The sequence below is a fragment of the Megalops cyprinoides genome, chromosome 2, assembly GCF_013368585.1.
Source record: "Megalops cyprinoides isolate fMegCyp1 chromosome 2, fMegCyp1.pri, whole genome shotgun sequence".
Lineage (NCBI taxonomy): Eukaryota > Metazoa > Chordata > Actinopteri > Elopiformes > Megalopidae > Megalops > Megalops cyprinoides.
The window spans coordinates 38,463,949-38,481,972 of NC_050584.1; the positions used below are offsets into that span (position 1 = coordinate 38,463,949).

At 40.4% G+C, this 18,024-nt stretch overlaps 1 protein-coding gene across 3 annotated transcripts in view; it reads right to left on the reverse strand.

The window, feature by feature from the left end:
* Window positions 1-18,024, reverse strand: part of nfic (nuclear factor I/C) — a 97,839-nt gene that overhangs the window by 67,465 nt on the left and 12,350 nt on the right. The gene's annotated exons all lie outside the window — the stretch shown is intronic.

An 18,024-nucleotide genomic window follows, 5' to 3' on the forward strand; every position in this document is an offset into this window, starting at 1 on the left:
GAGTTAAAGCCAGATTTGGGGTTTTGTGTGTACATGTGTACGTGAGAGAGAAGGCAAGACAGACAGACATAAACCCTTTGTAGGACCAAAGTATTAATCACTACATTGCTGAAATTTAACCACTGTTCAAGAACCTTACACGCACTTGTGTGTTTTGGCTCTTTTTATTCTGCCGCTCAAGACATGATTACAATAAACAGAAATGTTCAAATGATGAAACTGTGAGTATCTTCAGCTGCACTCTTTTAAATAGTAATTTTGCTCTTTTACAGTCAAAGCGTTCATGAGTTGGCCCCAAAATGGCTTTAACTTAGATTTCAAAGAAAACGCTTTCAATTAAAATACAGCAATTAAATACAGCTTGAAAAAGTTGAACAAGGACTTGGTTTTTCATGTCATTCTATATGTTTCAGTTTTCTGCCAGTGGAATCCAACTAATTGACCCTGTGAGATTCAGCACTGTGTCTGAAAGTCTTGAAACAGAACTTTAATACAATAATATCCCTATCCTGAAAGTGAGAGTACTCATATTACTAAGGGCCTCTTTTTGGCACAGCCATATATTTGTTAGGGGGTTGCTGAGGATTAATTAACTCTTTTCTGCGGTTCCCTAGCAAGGGGGATCCTAAGGAACTGGAGCATTGTATGATGGTGCTGTTGAGAACACTACCCTTCCCCCCAGCTAGCTGGCCTGGGGAGAGAAATTGAACATGACTGTGGCACACAGCAGATCTCATGCAATAAACAGCCTGAGCTGCTCTTAGCAGCACAACAGTTTAAATGCTTCCAGCTGTCCTAACCATTCGCTGCACACTGCAGGCGAACAACATTAGCTTTACATAAATCTTTAAATACCCCCGTTTCTCCCACAACGAAGAATCATAAGATCCACGGCTTTGCTCATTAGCGGGCATCCATTTCTGTGTGCTTGACAATTGACAGGACTGTTGGTGATGTAATAAGGAAGGGCTCGTCAGCACTGGATACCCCCAGCTAAACATCTTTGAATCTCCAAATGGACCTTAATAACAGTATCTAAATGGAGAAGAAATACGGTTCCTCTAATTCGCAATACAAAAAAAAATCAGTACTCTCAATATAAATACATCTTTCAACCAAAAGCCTACCTGTCCCATGTGGCTCAGAAATTTCACAAATTAACACTTACTTACTTTCCTCCACATCATGGAATCTCGTATATTTCTTCCCTATGTTCCCTCACTAATATCTCTGGTGACAGAGACAAAGTACATCACCTACTCCATGTGATCCTGAATTTGGTTTCCGATCACTCTGAAACACTGAATCCAACTTTAATGTCAGCTACACAACAGGATACATAATATGATCTTTATTTGTGGTTGGAAAGCCGATAGTCTTTTCTGTGAGCTTCACTCCTAAAAGGAGGAAACTTGATTCTCACATTCTGTTTCTACTCTGCATCAGGAACGGAACATGATTTGTTTTTTTTTGTTTTTTTTTTTGTTCCGAGTTTATTTTACATAAAAATGAGTAGAAAAAACACTGGGCAGAAATTCTGTCCAGCAGCCTTGCGTGGAGAGTACACACCACATACACAGATCTGTAGTCAGGGGCCACGCATCACGAAGGAACTATAGACTTATTGTGCACATTTTGAAAGCTCACAAAGGGAGCAGAGAGAAATTCCACTGATAGAAACCAGAGATCCGGCCTGGATTCTAGACAGACGATCTGTAGGGGGCTTTACAAATTCTTGATATGTGAGCGCAAGGACACTAACAATTAGAAAAATATATGAGATTCCTTGTAATATGTACACTTTTACACGTGCCTTTTTAGAATGTAACAGGGTTCAGGTCAAAAAACTGAGAGCTTGTATGTGTTTGGCTTATTTATAAGGATGTACATTTCAGAAAACTAAGAATGCCATGGAGGGAGGGGAAGGCATGATGCAACACATAAACATTATTTGTGTTTAAGGCCTGGGATGAGTAGTTCTTTAGTGTGTATCTTCCCAGCAAATTTACAATAGGGTCTTGCCTCCAGACACACAGACTACTATCCAGGAATGTTTGCTCTCATGCAAGCAGAGCTGCTTTTATTATTCTGTGTCTGCAAATAGCAGCTGGTGGCAAATTCACAAACTCCTCCTGAAGCAAAATTAAACATCAGTCTGGGTCTTGCTTTCAGGTTCTAAGCTTGTGTTGTTTAAATACTTACACGCCAGTTAAACTGAACTCCAGCAATTATTAATTAGTACTGCGGCTGGCTGGGGAATGATGTGGGCTAAGGAACGGCTCAGGTGACGAGAACGACTGCCCACAACCAATCAAAAATGACCTTTCAATAACAAAGTTCCAGCAGCTGTTTCCCTTAAAAAGCAGCAAGAGAGCCATGGAAGAAGTTTAAACACACATGGGACAAAGTAGAAGATGGGGAACAGAGCAGAACGTGACCAGAACCAGAGTTTTTCTTGGATCCCTCCACTGAGACCTGACCACCAAAGAAACAACGGCAGCACAATAAGAGAAAAAAAACAGCCAGGTGCCTTGGAGGAATCAGTAGGCGATTCTGCATGACCTTGAGTTAATCTCTGTTTCAAACCAGTGTGGAAACTAGCAAGACACTACCAAGCATAGTCATTTTTGAAGTAATAATAATAGGCACACCTTGGCATTGTGACACGCACAGCTCCACAATTTCAAAACCTGTGTGGTATGTCAGCTCTCACTCCAACATGTCTACACACTGGCCAACTACTCTTTTTAAAAGCCTGGCTGCAAAAGACATGCAAACAGCAAAAAAGCTGAATTCTTTTTTTTCGAACAACTGTCTGTAGTAATACTTCAATGATCGTGACACCTTTGTGTGGTGTTCTCACTAAGCAAATTGGCACATCTAATAGCGAATTTTAATATGTTTTTATTTTTCAGAACCAACAATAGGTATTGAACCTTCAGTTGGTTTCGTTCCATCATGAAAGTACTGGTACTCTCAGTTGCCAAGTACTGAGCCACCCCAAAGCGAGACAGGATCAGTCACAATATACTCACTAATGGTTTTTAAACATCACGCCATGGGCTGTAGGCTTTACCCATTCATACAAGTCTGTCGGCCCACAACACACTGCCACTTCAACAGTACCTACCTCCTCACTGCCTGCTGCCGTAGACTGCTTGCTGCCTGACTAGGGGAGCAGAAACAGATTCACTAACCTTCGCCAAGACAAGAGGAGCCTCACATTGTTTTTAGATACAACTAAGGTTCAGGGGGAAGGATGACACCTTGGCTGCACCAGGCTGTAACCTCTCAGCACTTGTATAAACACACCCACTAAACTGCATTCATCAAGTGCTGTAATCTCTGCATCCTCTCTCCCTCCTGCTCACTTCATCCCTCTCCTCAGCCGCTCTAGGCTCTATAAAAAGCAGGGATCAGTAGACCACCTACCCAAGACTAAATGCCAAATGCTCCCAAGGTTTCCAACCTCCATGTCTAGTAACTGGTTTCAAAATCTCAAATCCGCCCACACTCCTTTGGAACCCTTTCTCTTTTGACCCTCCAATTTCATTATCCCTGTCAAAACTATTTGTGATAAATGTTCTATAACACATCCTTTGTCAGTGTGGTCCATCCTCCTGAAACAGTAAAAAAAGCACTGTAAGAAGAAACAGCGAAGAAACAGGCATGGTACCCCTTCCACATTATGGCTAGATACACTTCTGTCAAACGCTCTTGCTTTTCCACACTCAAAACAAAGGTGGAAAATCTGCCTGTACACAAAGTTGAGAAGGTCATCAACAAACAGAATTACTGAATGAAATTATTATCACAGACTGGCACTGGTGGCTGAGTGCCCATAAATAGCTCAGTCTGCTAGCGCTGCACAGAGAGAGGAAAGACATGGCCTTCACAGCTGTATTTATGCAGTAATTGAATAATTTTGTTATTGCAGGGACCAGAGAGATGTGTTTTTATTACTGTCCGTTGCTAAGATACCGTTTTTATTATTTTTTTAAACAGGGAAGGTTATTTCTTTGCAAATCTTTTTCCGAGTAGAGTGGAGGGGAAACCGGCGGCAGGATGACAGGATGGCAGAGCTTTGGTCAGAGACACAACACAGTCACACTGTGCTTAGCACGTAACAGGACGCAAGTGAAACTGGCAAAGAGGATAAAGTGCAACAATATAAACTGACCTTGTGAGCTATCAGTAATAGCAAACGAATATAATAACTACTAATACGTCACAACAATAAATAATACGCTCCAGACCCCAGACAAATGCACGCATACTGAGCAAAGCCCCATGAGTGGAGTGACATCAAGTAAAGTGCAGCCTGCATCACAACTTCACAGGCACGGTGTGCACTCACTGCTCCTTCAGCTAAAAAAAAACTTAAGTGCAACAAAACATATTTCTCATCTGGAAAGCTGCATCTAGGCCAGACTACTGCAGACGACAGAACAAGAAAGATGTTACAGAGCCCTCACAAATTCCTGTAGCTCTAATATTAATCACATGTGCCATTTCAGGCTTTAATGGCAGATACTGCTCCCCGCCCCTTCCTGCACCGTTGCTTTGAGATTGCCAAAGGCCCTGGATAGAGGCTGAGCGGTATCTCCCTCTCTCACCCAGTCTCTGGCATATAACACTGAGACAGCTGACGTGGAACTGCAATAATGTACTGCACTGCCCGCCAGGACAGGACTGCAGCCTTACCCTGGGCTATCCTGTACTCAGGTTCCTCACAGCCACTTTGCACTGGAGTGGAAGTAACACAGGCCAGGCAGTAAGGATGCAAGGGTCCTTTCAGGACAAACACTCTTAAATATATTGCATAACTTAACTTCCACTGAACACTGATAACAAAAAACTGGGAGCATCTAATCCAGTGCTATGCTCCCAAAATGTTTGTCTGAATGAATAATCTCTTAAACAGGGAAGCACCAGTATGTGAGTCCAGAAATCAGTGAATGTGAAATGAATTTCATACTGAAAATTCAATGGCTAATAGAGACGAACACTAAATCTCCTGATTACCAAGGCCCAGTATCCTAAATGAACTTGAGTCCTTAAGTTAACTGCATTTTATTAACTACAGGTGTGCTGCTTACAAACTGAAGTGTCAAAACCCTGTTGCAAGAACAGTGATTCCACCAACCTTCAACAGAGTCCATTCAACTTTGATTCTCACACTATGGTGTTATGATCATTATGACAGTTTTAAAACATGAAGAGTGGTCTTGGTATAGGAGCCTAGCTGAGGGAAGGTGCTGGTATATTCTCAGGAAGGTATGGAAGGTCCAGACCAGCATGCTGAACAAGATCTGGTCTTCACTTCCAGCTGTGGGCCATCCTAAGCTACCTCTCGGCTACACAAGGGCTGAGTCAGCACTTAGACATGAACAATGACAAGAAAGCCAGGAGTTGAAGGAAGGCTGCAGTGTCTGACTGAAGAGAGCTCCGTTCCCCGCTCTGCCTCTCTCTCTCTCTCTCCGCTCCATGCGTCTCTGCATTTCACAGGCATCACAGAGCTGTTACAATATCATGATTCAGTCAAAACTCGCGTGTTCCTCACTTGTGTTTTATTCAGGTTACTGTAGTGTATGTTGTATTGCTGTACTGCAGGTTTGGATTGGTGCACCTATGCATTGCTCTCAGCTTATGAGAAATACAGGTACAAGAATCTCCCACGCATAGTGATTAAAGCTACTGGGACAAATTCATACCCATAGTTCCCATCCGACGCTCTTTAAATTCTCTGCTTGTACAAGTCAAGCAATCCACTTCTAAGGATCAATTTGGGTTCACTTACAACATGTAATATGGTACTCAGTGGTGCATAATTAATGAAAACAGCTGTTAGAATTTGAATATAACGTATCTCTTGTCTTGAGTAATTACCAAAGCATATAATGCGTAATGTATTTTATGGAAAAAAGTACAGTTTAGCCTGGATGCCAGTATACGAGGCAGGAATCAGATGAACAATGATACCTTCTTCAGTCTTCCAAATGTCTTAAAATCAACAGGAAAAAATGCAGCTGAGAGACTGGCCGTCCTACATCCTACACTGTCAAAGATTATATGAACAACAAAGGAGGTGATACATCATGAAAGAAAATACAAACAAACAAGACACTAGAGTGCCATTTATCATGAAGACAACCAAAAATATTACCAAAGTCAAAGAGTCATGTTATCATGCGTTCAATTTTAGCGCTCTTTAGCACTGTGCTCTTTAGCATTGTAGCTTGAGCAGTGTTAACTAGTCACACTGTTCAGTGTGTTCCCTTGTTCCTGCAACTTCATTAGATCCACTTTATACTCTCACTGTACTTAGTCATTTTGGATCACAGCATATGGTAAAAAATATATGTAAATGATTATACTTTGCAAGCCTTTCATAATGCTGATTTTGCAGATAAAAATAACATCTACTCAATTATGGTGTTAAAATCCAAATGAATTGCTATGAAATACCTCAAGTTGCAAATATTGTGATATGAATTGCTGAACTGTTGGTAAGCCTTTTATTTTCTGTAAAGATGCAAATAACTAAGGTTACCAGTGATTGAAAACATAAATCTTTAAATAGCTTACTGGATGCAAATGAGCTTGCCAGTAATTGCATTAATCCATTTATTCAATGTCTGCAAAAGTATATGCATTTCCTGTTTTCTATGATTAAAATACTTATTTTTATCACTAATGCTGTATATTTAAATATATTTTCACCTCCTTAAATTAACGTATGTAGTAGCTGACCCTCTAGGTATGCAGTCAAATATTTCAGGAACTGCCCATGAATTTAAAATTACAATAATAATGAATCTGACGCTTTTCCAGCCTTTGATCTGATTGCTTGATGTTTTGTGCATGAGTGTGTGAATATGTCTTGTCACACAAAGCAGTACTGTGCACTTCCGAAATTACTTATGCCTGAGTGAATTAACTATACTTCTTATCTTGGTTTTTGCAACACATAACTTTAGAAATATTGGCAATATCTGCACCCCCACACACTCCTTGCACACACTGTCCCACAGAACACTGTCAAGCACAACAGAAAGCCGACTCTGCACCATTTACTGGCCTATATTTCAATGCTCAAGCTTTTGAGAATTAGCAAAGAGGAAACACACACCTCCAACACCATATGGCTGTTGTACTGAGATGAGTGTGGCAGACAGAACAGTGGTGGCAGAAAAGAGCTCAGTTCTTCCCTCCCTGACCCCTCACACAGTTACAAACAGGCTGACTAACAGAGGATGTTGTGGGCTCACTTCCCCAGGAAAAGAGATGGAGAGATTCCTTACATCCCTTTACAGCAACACCAGACATACACAAAACAGCTCCTGTTGGATTCTCTCACTTTTCTCCTTCCAGGACCAATCCTCAGTGAAGCACTAAATCTAAATTTCCCCCTGGATTGAAACAACATTTGACTTTAACTCAATAAAGTGACATACATATTACATTTTTTCAACACAAACAGATGATTAATTTTAGTGAACGGTAAACTAGCAAAACAGAGACAACTTATTCAAAAAAGGAAAAATGCGTTCATCTGTGTATCAAAGGTAAGGAGAACGGTTCTCTGGGTCCAGGATTTAGTTAATGAGACTGCTGCATACAGTATTGTTGACGGATAAACATAAAAACAGACAAGCATGAAGGAGAATGGGGCGACTCTTCCACAGGTGCACCAACCAACTGCACAACAACCCTGTGCTTTCACTCTGCAGTCTGCAAAAGATGTACGCTAATATTTATTTCCCATCAAGTCCTTGTGAAAAGCAAAGGGGGGGGGGGGGGGGTTGTTCTTCAAAAGTTAATTAAAGTCTGTCTCCATAAGTTGCAGAAAGGACAAAAGTGAATGGCAAGTAGATTCCATTCCACTCCAATAACAATCAGTGCTTTATGTACTTGTATTCTTTGTGTGTTCTGGAGCTCCCAGCTCAACCAGTTGTGTGTCTGAGACTGGTCTATGTCTGGCTGGGCAGGGGGCCACAGGGGGTCTGTCTGTATTCAAACCCTAGCGTGCAGACTTTACATGGGAACAGTAGCTCTAAAGCAGTGTCTATCACCAACAACTGTGCAGGAGTGTCTGCATTGTATGACTATGTCCAACTGTGTGCACAAAAGGATATCTGAAAGTCTGAAATCAATGACTGTAGTACATATGTGAATTCAAACACGCATACTAGAAAACAAGTGTGCTAATTGTTTGTTCCTTGAGACATTTTCACTGTTTTTTTTAATGATCTCTGCTTTTCCCTTGTTTGATGGACCTGAGCAGGGGCAGGGTGTTCTGGTAGCAGCCACATTGACAACACAACTACAAAGGCAGTCTTGTCTCAAGAACTTTTACAAATCTCCAATTAGCGAAAAGAGGGTAGAGCTGTTACTGGCGCATGTATAGGGGATGGGGGTGGGGGTTAGGGAATACTGTCTATTTAATTTCAGTTCATACATTCTATCCAAATTTAAATAGTATCAAAAGGTTCTTATACCTAGATCAGCGTTTCTCAAACCTCTCCTGGAGGACCCCTTGTCCTGCATGTTTTATAGCTCTCCCTGCTCCAACACAGCTGATTTAAATGATCAGTTTGTTGTTAAGCAGCTTCAGGAGTTCATAACAAGTTGATCATTTGAATCAGCTGTGTTGGAGCTGGGAGAGATCTAAAACATGCAGGACAAGGGGTCCTCCAGAATAGGTTTAGGAAACGCTGACCTAGATGACTGGATCCTCTCCTCAAAATGTTAATCATAATTTTAACAAATTACTAATTATCTGATTTTCTGGTGTGATATACGCTACCAGTGTCTCAAGTAGGGTTGGGTATCGTTTGGGTTTTTTCCGATACCGGTGCTAAAGCGATACTTTTAAAATGGTACCGGTCCCTAAATGGTCCCTGAACCAATAGGCCTACTTTAAAAAAAGCACAAAGCTTTTTTATTGCTAAGGCAAATTTGAACTTGAAATTGAACAATATATTAACTGTTAACAGTTTAACCCTTTTGCACGTAACTTATTTTTATGCTATGTAGCGCGCGTGCTACGTTACATGATTCAATATGTTTTCATTAGCGTTATTAAGCTTCTCATAGTTTTCAGTTAGCATTTGCTTTATTTTTAACATTAAATCGCAGTTTCCTCAACGCTAAAATTAGCTAGAATTTTTCCAATCTAGTGTTCTAATCGCATCAGTTTTAGCATACACGCTAAACGGCTAATCACACTGGTGTGACCGTACACGCGAAAGAGTTAAAGTTTACTTAAATTAATTATAATATTATTATTATTAATTAATTATAAATAAAATTTATTATAAATAAATACAAAACACCTAGCAAATTTACATAACAATAATAAAACCTAATCCAACTACAATAGATAACAGTTACAGTACTGTAACGTCCGTTTCGGAGCACCAGAGGGCAAATATTTCAATCAACAGCTGATTCAGGTATTTAAGTGGCACCGAAATGAGGGACCGAAATCTGCGTCGTGATTCGGCCCATCGATACCGGTCGTATAGGAGCCGGTGCCTCGGTACCCAACTCTAGTCTCAAGGTAAAACCACATCACCATATCCAATCACATACATTTACATCCAGTTCAAATACAGTGTGAAACTGCCTGTCTGCACTCCATGTGTCCACATGTTATACTCAACTCTTCAATTTTGATGGACATGACGGGTGAATCTGTTTGGCAAACACTACCTCTCACATCCCAATAGAGAATGCATGGGTCCACAAAGCTGCTACCAAGATGGACCACAGGGAATAACCAGCACCTGTGTCCTTCTGCGCCTGGAGCAGTTTATACCAATGCAATGGATGCATGAAGGAGATGTGTCAGACAGACAGATGGCCCTGTGCAGGGATGGTATAAAACCTTAACTGTTCCATAGCCACAGTACAGGGCTTACTGCAGGCTCAAGGCTTTTGTTTAATTTTTGTGTCCTCTTTTTTAAGGCCCACATTACTTTAATATCCTCCAGTTGTCTGTAATCTTTGCCTGCGGGGAAGATAAGAAGTGAGGCCGTCTCGGTCTCTCATCAGTAAAGAACACTGTCAGTAACACCCCTGCCTCCTGGGGACAGGTCGAGTGCCACACTGACAGTCAGAATGACAGGTGTGGTAGCTCTGTTCCAGGTGCAGCCGACAGCCATGTGAAAGAATGACGGGTGTAGATTCCATGTAACAGTGTCTAAAACATGACAGAAAATGACAGTAAATCGTCTCTATGGCTAATCTTGATGAAACTTGCGCTTTCTGTATTGGTGTTTTATCAATTTGCCCTTTGCTCTCAATTGAAGCCATGACTCAGTTTTGAGGCACCTTTTCAATGGTGAGAACGGACAAACATTTTTGGATGCAAAAACCATAGACATGAAGACATTTTTGCTATGTCAAGTGGCTTAATTTTGAAGAGAACAAAGCACGTTTTCCTTAAATGATGCATCAGCTAATGCTCTTCTAAATTCACTGCAAAGCAGAAGAGCTGTTCTGTTGGAGACAAATGAAACACACTTGAGCTTTGACCTTTCTAGAGAAAAAACTAGTCCCCCATGTTCCATGTTTAAGAACACATTACAAAGGCCCTGGTTGTGTGCCATCTCTCCTAAAATCCAGCACATGGATTGGAAGACACAAACTTCTATGTCACTGAGCTCCCCACTGTGGTCCCACTTAAGTCATGTTCACTCCTTTACCTAAACTCAATAGCAAGGTCAGAGGGGGCATGACCCTGGATTTTTGAATTTCCCAGGGCACACATACTCACAGTGGAGGTTGATGCCTCGAGGAAAGTCCCTGTACATGAATAAAACTGTCAGGTCATTGCTGTGAAAAATCCAGCTTCAACAAAAGGTATTCAGTAACTGAAATATACCCTTCAAGTAAGCTCATGAAGTCTGCTTTATTCAAACACGTTGATCTATCAGCAAATGAGAATTAATAGGCCTATATGTTTAAAAATATATCTTTAACAATATGTACTAATGGGGTGCTCTACTTGTTATATTTTTTGAGTTCTTCTGCACAAAAAAGTAATCATGTTCAGCTCAATTACAGCAGGAACAAATAGTCATTAAAGAGATCAAATTTAGTTCACCAGTTTGGATTTTCATAAATGTGGTGAAATCACATTTAACAGCATGATAAACAAACCATAACCTCCACTTTAAATATCAACACAAATGTGTTCTTACAATTGGCTGAGGCAATTTTGTAAGCCACTCAACAAAGCAAATCAGGAAAAAAGAAGGCATTGCAAATAAATAAATATCTTCATGAAATAACAGCCGATGGCGAGCCTGTACATTCCATGGACCATGGATCATTAATAACTGTCAGAGAAACACTGAGCTGTAGACACAGCGGGCATGTGAGTGCATCGTGCCTTCCCATGTGAAAGTGATGGCAGTGCTGAGAGACAAAGCCGTTACCTCAGATCACCCCATGTCAGGGTTCTCTCTACACACACACACATACACACACACATGCGTGCGTGCAGACACACACACACACACACACACACACACACACACACACACACACACACACTCAGTACAGCAGCTGCACAATCCCCCCCCCCCCCCCCCCCCCCCCCCCAACCTGTGCCATTAGCAGCATTCAGTGGCGAGCAACATAATTCCTTTCTGATACAAATTTGTCAAATTTACATAGAGCATTAAGCGCTTACTTCTTTCTCGTTATTACATATTCCTCTCTTCAACAGTTAAGCTCAGTAACTAATCATATTTTTTTCAACAGCACGTACAAGGGGAGACAAAAAAAACACATTAACTACAGCTATTTACAAAATATTTCACTCATTTAAAAGCAATGTCTTATTGTCATCGGAAAAGCCCTTGAGAAAATTGTTACTGTTGTGTTAGAATAATCAAATTTAAGTACAGGCTATCAAAGAGCTTCGGTCAGAAGCTTACATTTTTCAATTACGTTGATTGCTTAGTACTGGTAAGCCATGGTATTTTGATAGTGAACCCATAGCTGCCATCTCATCTTAATCTCAAGCCTCTCCATCTAAATACAGAAACTGAATGCAGTATGAATTTCCATCCAGTGCAGTGCTTATTTATCTGCAATTCTTACAGATTATAATACACACGTTTATAATAGAGCTAAAATTGATAGCATTATCCAATGGTCTGCCTTGGTTCGCAAGCTTTTTTACTTGTCATTTTTGTCAGCATTTGTGAGTCTATCACCAAAAGAATTAAAGATGGCATCCCATTTGATCATTATAATTACTTAAATTTTGCCAGGAGAGTTATACATTTGGATGGTTTTCATAGGGATAGTTTTGTTTTTCTATTTTTGTAACTCTACCTGACTCTCCACAATCAAACCCCCATTATTCAATCAGCCTGTAATGTAACACAAGAAACTGTCGGCACACACTCCTCCTCTGTTCTCAAAGCTAGGTTTACTGAAGAGAATACAAAGAATCAAAATGTTCTCTAGAAACACTAAAATACATTGTTATGATTTCAAGTTTGACCAGGTTCAAAGCTGTAAATCTCCCTGTTTGGAAAGGTGCCATACACTTCACATTTATTCATGAAATTTCCGATCGAAGCTTCAATCAAAATGCTCCCTTTTTGCTGCATATTGAAATGAAGAGGGGAAGATAAAATATTCTGCGCTACAATTTCAGAGGAGGAGTAATATATCTATAAAAATGAAGTGAGGAGCCAGCAGTTTTACGAGTTTTTAATCTGTGGAGGAGCATAAAGAAAGTCACACAGCTCGCTGAAGTGGTCATGACTCGATTAATAATGGATGCGAATAAAACAGCAGAACGACAAAACCATCTGAGACACGGGTAAACGGCTGTTTAAAACATACCTGAGCAATGAGGCCATGAAAACAGTTTTCAGAGACTAGAAAATAGGATTCACCATTTAGCTGCTGTAAAAGCAGACAGTGAAACATGAGCATGAGGAGAGAAGACCACGCATGCACACTTGTATCGCAGTTATTGTTGAGGCATCTACATCTACATCATGACAGGGACAACTGTTTTGAACCTTCAAGATCACATTTATATGTTGTAAAATAAAAATACAACAAATTCTGAAGTCACCTACACAAATGTCTTCTTTTACACAAGTTTGGTTCAGCTGAATCTTCAGTGGATTCCTGCAGATTTTCTAGGTGTGATTTAATTAGCAATTAGCTACCAATAAGAATGAGGGAAAACAGGTGATTTGACTTTACCCTGCAGAGGGCTTAATTAAGAGTTTATGACAAGAGGAGAATGCAGGGACTAAAGGACTATGTGGCCCTCGAGGTCTGGAGTTGACCAGTTCAGGGAGAGACTCTGTGCTTGTCTCCACCCCTGTTCTCCTTGCTGGTTTAATCAAATCAGGGGTATAATTGAATTTGGATCCTGCTCTCCAAGACAGCAGAGTTCTAATCCTGGAGAATCCTGGGAAAATTAACTAGGTCTTCTCCTCTATCTTCAGCCCAGGGAGCACATCTGAAAAGCCCAAATTGAATTAAATCCACTTTCAAATGCGATTAATAATTTATGTTGAAAAAGATGAGGATATGGAGGCTTTCAATTATTCAAAGTCAAAACAGAATTTAAGAACTCGTTTGCAAGCAGCAGCTACACTCATCAGTAGTGTTTTTTCAGGCAAAATGTTTCTCTTAGTACAAATATAAAAACTGACAGGAAATTTTCAGTTCTGAGAAATATACATTAATGAGCTTACTCACTGATAAAAAACGATCAGGATTTTAACAGCATACTTCAATTATTGGTTGCATTTGAAAGGAATCCCAGACCTGCTCTTTTGTTCTGGTCAAACAGAAAAACCAATGTGTTGACAAATAATTTTAACTGGAAACAGTTTTTACCACAGCTGTCCGGGTCAATGCAAAAAGCACAGGTTCTTTTCTTCAGAAATATGTACTGTTACATTAGCCTACAACAATTAGTATCTTCAGCTTTTCTGTTCAACATTTTGTTGCACTAGCCTTATCAAGCCTTCTAAAAAATAGAAGCTGAGAAAAGAGAACATGGGCACAGACAAGTGTACAGTATATTTCTCATTCCCCAACAACTACACAAAGTCTGTTAAAAATAACTGCAATCTCATATCTAGGCTGAATCAGAGTTCAGTGAACTGTGGCGATGCAATACAACTAATGCAAGTCAACCACAGTGTTAATTAACAAAACCTATTTGGAATTATGAAAGGTTGCTGTCAGCTCCAACTGTGTGCTGTGACAGTCATGCTGGTGCAGCTCTCACTGTTTGCAGTGGCTTCAGGCTATCAGTGGAGTCTGATCTTCAGTCTGTGAGAGAATCACATCTGTCTCTATCTCTGTCATCCCCTCAACAACCAGGAAACTGTGGTCTAAACCCTCACTGAGGACATGACAGAAACGAGAATGAAAATTATATCACCTTCTGTGAATTACAATGAATATTCATCAGGCAACACATGAGACACACAAACAGGAAGCTGCTCCTCTTCGATTCCAGGTTGGTAACCACATAACGCAAATAATAAGTAAATATTTAAAGAACAGTTCGGAACTGTGGAAACATTTCTAAAAGGTATCTAAAATTCACATCACAAGACAAAAGAGTTTAAAACGCTTCAAGGTGCTAATTGTGGCTCGTTACTACGGGTTAGGAAGAAATTACCAGAACTGACTAGCTCTCTCATTTAAGTAATTCCCATTTTCCAATTCAAGAAGAGGATCAAGGTTGCAGTTGGGAATAAAACCTAATAACAGGCAGCCATTACAATCTCCCAATGTTTACTCAAGTATAAAACAGCAACTCAGTAGAAACAAATACATTACAAAGAAAAGAATACAAAATAAACAAAGAAAAAGACAGTCAATAAGCCTGTTAAGATTTAGTGCTTAGATATAAAAGGTTTTCTCCAATGAAATTTTCCCCCAAATGCATACTCTTTTCGGAGACCCTGCAGGGCACAGAGTTCACTGTAACTCTCTTGTCTGGTCAGGGCTGTATAAAAGAATAATTGCACTAAATGGATGAGAGAGGACTGAGCAGTAAGCAGAAGGGATGTGAGTGAAAAATAACATTCTGACAATAATCAAACTTGTTCTGTAATGGATTAGTGACTGTACTCCATTGTTTTCCCTTAAATACACTCAGTGCTTTTCAGTGTAGGACTCTAGACTGACAAAAGACGCTTGTTATTTTGAAACCAAAATGGCAAAACTCTTTCTTAAATGCCAGACATCACAGAAACTTTCTTAACCTTCAACTAGCCATAACACAGTTCTGTCACTAACAGAGGCGCCCAAGCTGCAGAGTCCCGCGCCCCCACCTCCCATTCCAACGGTTACATTCAATTATATAACATTGTGCCACGCTAATCTCACTAATCCCTGGCGTGCCTCAGCAGGGTATCATTCTGAGTATTGAACACAGTGTGTCTCCATCTAGAATGTGTTTGAAGGAGCTAGGGGGAGTTGAGGTGCTATATGTTATCGTGTACCTGCATTTCTCTAGGCCACTTCATGTCTCTCGTCAAATTTATACATTTGTATTATATTGCTGTGTTCTGTCCCAAAGACTTCTCCTCGAGACTGTATTTAGGGCCTGCAGGCCCAGTAGGGAAACTAAGAGGATTGCTGCCTCCTCTTTTGATGTTGTACCCGATGAGGCACTGGCAGAACCTCTGATAAGCCAAGTCTAGAATCACTCATTCACTTTGTAATTTACCTACAAAGGTTGCCTCTTCTACGTGGCCAGTGGTAAAGTGCATACTGGTGACGCATCATAAATCATCTACACAGAGGTTAAATACTATTGGGATTTTTATCTAACTTGCCATGAGTTCTACTATTTCCAGTGTTATTTGGAATGACCAGGTTCCCTCTGACTGTTTGAGACAGGTTTTAATGTATGAATGCAGACAGATTTCCCTCTGCCTGAAGGTGATCACTGCCTAGTGTGTCTGCTGTGGCAGTGGCATTCTCAGATACATTTTGCTGGAATTAATAAATAGGTACCCAACAATCAACATACTGCACTCACAACAAATTGTGAATTGTGTATTGAAAAATAGCTCATGATCAGTGAGAAAAAAGTAGCAATATACAGCATCATCACAATTATCAACAAGCTTCTCCCCAAACTGTATAAAAATTTTGGCGTTATCTACAGGATTATGCCATCCTACGCCACACAGCTTCAGTCGTTTCTCTGTGATCCTTTGGGAGGAAATAACAGAATTCCTCACCAAATGGCCGGCTTTAAGTAGGTCCCCTGACTTCACACACTGATATTGATGTTTACAGACAGCTGTCATATGAATATTTACCAGTTAAGAAAAATACACTAACAAAAGAGGAAGCACTCAAGAATTTCAGGCAATTTATGAATTTTCAGGGAAAATAAAGCTGGGGTTGGCCAAAATCATTAAAAATAAAAATTCAACATGCACCAAGCTTTTCTACATACTGTAAAACAAAAGAATTCCATGCTTTAAATTTGCTGTGTGATATTCTGAGGTTTTATCAGGTCAAAGCCCAAATGTTGATGTGTTCTTCTCTCCCAAGACTTTTCTCATTTATTCGGATTTTGATTCAGAGATCTCTGAGTAAATATCTGGGATGTAGACTACCCCTCTCCCTGTTTTTGACAGTCCCCAAGCCTAGTGCCATGCAGCGTGGATAACAACCGCTGCGGTAAGAACTACATGTGCACATCCTGTTAAAGAGAATGAGAGCAAGCTGCACTTAAGCCCTCGTAATAAAGCACACAAGCTGAATAGACACACTGTCCTAAGGCCTTTTATCCCTTATGGTGGGGGATGGTGGTGCAAGTGAACAGAACAGCAAAAAATGAATTTTACAAAAAAAGAACCACATATTCCATAAAAGCCAGCTGCTTCACCCCAGCATGCAAAGCAGCGGACCTCCATTCAGAGGGAAAGCGGACCCCAGCCCTCCTCACAGGTGTCCATCCTTGGACAAGAATGACAGCTGTAATACAGGGACCCGATAAAGTCTGAAATGGCAGATTTATTTCTCCCAAGAACAAGCCTTCTAATTACATGGCTAACAAAAGCAGTAAGTGCAATAGGTGGAACACAACAGATTTGCTTGGTAACACAACAATAACAGAACTTCTGTTGCATTTGAAAGGAAAGATATGTTAATATGCACAAGCATATGAACACGCATAACACTAATGCATCCAATGTCTTGTCTCCCTCATGTCAAAAATTCAACAGAAAGCTGATCAGCTGAAAGTTTATTAGCATTTTATATAAAGGGTTGGTACCGCACTACAGCAGTCTGAAGCATTCTAAATTACACTCATGTGACGTTTTGCAAACTCAGCATTTTGCAGACTTGTGTTCGACCACAATTTGTACCGTAACATCAAAATATATCCTGCTCAGATGTTCTGAGTGGTTCAGTCAGCAAGGTGTTTGCAGTGAATGCAGGATGAGCCTTACAGCCACAGTTTGAAATAGGCCACGTGATTGGACAACAATGACCTGAACAACAGCAGAACAAACTGCCTTAGTTCTGCTGGGGATAGGGGGGGTAATCAGGGGCTCCTCATCTCACCTATCTCAGTCACCCTAAAGTTCATTAGGCATCTGTGGGTTTTCCAGATGCCATCAGTGGAGTAGCACTCACTAATTAGTGCTCACTCTGCTGTAGTGTGCTATGTGGCTTGCAGCAAAACGAGCCCTTGGTTGTGGGTGTGTGTGCCAGACAATTCATCCTGCCTCACCTTTATCAAAACTCTAATGCAAAAATAATTATTAAAATGAGAGTTACACATTTTGGGAAGGCTGCATACTTAAAAACATCTGAAACTGTAAAACTCTCAGCTACTGCAGTAGAAATGCTGTGGCAAGCTGTCCTGAAAGCAGTGCGGTAATGTCTTCTCAGCATTTGAAGAGAACTTGCAAAAAAATCTACTCTTGTCTGGGGCCATGAAGAGCCTTCGCTTGCTGTAGAAATCTCAAACCAATGAAAGTAACA